This window comes from Halyomorpha halys, unplaced genomic scaffold (genome assembly GCF_000696795.3).
Source record: "Halyomorpha halys isolate HHAL.00 unplaced genomic scaffold, Hhal_1.1 Scaffold147.1, whole genome shotgun sequence".
Classification (NCBI taxonomy): Eukaryota; Metazoa; Arthropoda; class Insecta; order Hemiptera; family Pentatomidae; genus Halyomorpha; species Halyomorpha halys.
Window position 1 is genome coordinate 1,234,451 of NW_027116131.1, and position 1,765 is coordinate 1,236,215.

The 1,765-nt window shown below is 33.3% G+C and overlaps 1 protein-coding gene across 2 annotated transcripts in view; it reads left to right on the forward strand.

Moving 5' to 3' along the window:
• Positions 1-1,765, forward strand: part of LOC106678594 (protein eva-1) — a 124,641-nt gene that overhangs the window by 1,076 nt on the left and 121,800 nt on the right. The window lies entirely within an intron of this gene.

A 1,765-nucleotide genomic window follows, 5' to 3' on the forward strand; every position in this document is an offset into this window, starting at 1 on the left:
TATATATATATATATAGAGAGAGAGAGAGAGAGAGAGAGAATTTCATTTGTAATACCTACATTTGTATTTCTTATAAATAATAAGTGCGTTTTAGTAACATTAAATGATTTTGGCTGAAAACACTGATACTTTGGGGAGCCACAATTTTACCACCACAATTTTACTTCGCAACATTTTTATAAGAACTTGGAGGCGGATTTCAGGTTACTCGGTACGGTAACCATTTCAACTTCGACTTAAGGCCTGTCAAATAAAGAAGTATACTTTAAAGTGGAAAATCTGTGGCCTAGCAGGAGCTGATAAAAAAAATTCTAATAATACAAGATTTTTCGAAAAACAATACTTTGCGTTGTTCAGTCGCTTGTAGCCCATTAAAGTGATTCTAATAAAAACTTACGTTTTACTTACTTTTATAGAAATTTTGTTCTACTTTACTCTGGTGCAACTCAGAAAAGGGGGACATCAGGCATACAAATGTGTCTCCCCACCCTAGCAACGGTAACATTATTTTATAATTTATAGATAGATAAGATGTCGGAAACATTTAATCACGTATCTGAAATCTTGTTCTTTCATTTAGCCCTGACGAAGCCCTACCAAGTGGGGCGAAACGTTTTTTAACTAAATAGATAGTTTTCTTTTACTATTTTGATAGCCTTATTGACCGCAAGCCTGACTATCTTCCTCCAATAGGACATTTGCTTATATGGATTTTTATTGTTACTTTTGAAATCTACTTTAAATTTTTAAAATATTTCTGAAAACTTATGGAGCCCCTCAGGTACATTAGTACCCAAAATGATAATTAGCTTTAAACGAACTTACAAAGAAAAATAGTTTATATAGTTATTTACAACAGTATAAGAAAACGTTCTAGCAATTATAGCAATAACTGTTCATTCATTAAAAGGGTATCAAGTAATATTTATTATGTTAAATTTATCTCTAAAAAAAAAAACTACATATAAAAATTTACTAATAGTAATAATGCTTAATATTTCTAGCAACGAAATTATTGCTAAAATTACTAGAAAGTTTTTTGATAAATCTTTTCACAAGCATTTAATTTGTATGCTCTTTAAGTTTTTATTTTATCAATTTATTATATTTTACAATGAGGTGAAAATAGTTGACCGTAGATATATAAGAGGAGAAGTTGGTCGGTGGGTGCGGTGGGTGCGGTCAGCAGAAAAAACACAAATAAACAAAATAATTATTTATTTGTGCCAATGTTTCGACCTAATTTTCAGGTAAAAATAACACTAATGAACACTACCAGCCGAGTTAAGCTTGGAAATTCGCTATCCCAGGAATTTTCTGTGGCTCGAGACAGGGGGATCCTCTGGCTCCTCTTCTATTTAATATAGCAATAGAAGTTGCTATTCCTTCAATCAGAACTAATCCAGGAGGGACCATTTACAATAGACTGTGTCAACATTTAGCATATGCAGATGGTGTAGTCATTGCCGCAAGAACCCGAGCAGCATTAAAAAGAACATTCGAAGAAGCAGCATATGAATCGGGCCTTAAGGTGAATGAAGACAAGAGGGTGTACATGAAAAGCTCAAGAGAGGATAAGGAAGAGAATAGTAAAGTGACGTTCAGAGACCACAGTTTCAGTTCTGTCAACCAGTTTAAGTACCTGGGAAGCCTGGTTACAGATGATAACAAAGTAAAGAGCGAAATAGAAGCCAGGATAGCAGCAGGAAATAGATGTTATTTCTCACTTCAGAAAATACTGAATTTTAGAGCTCTCTCTAAAAG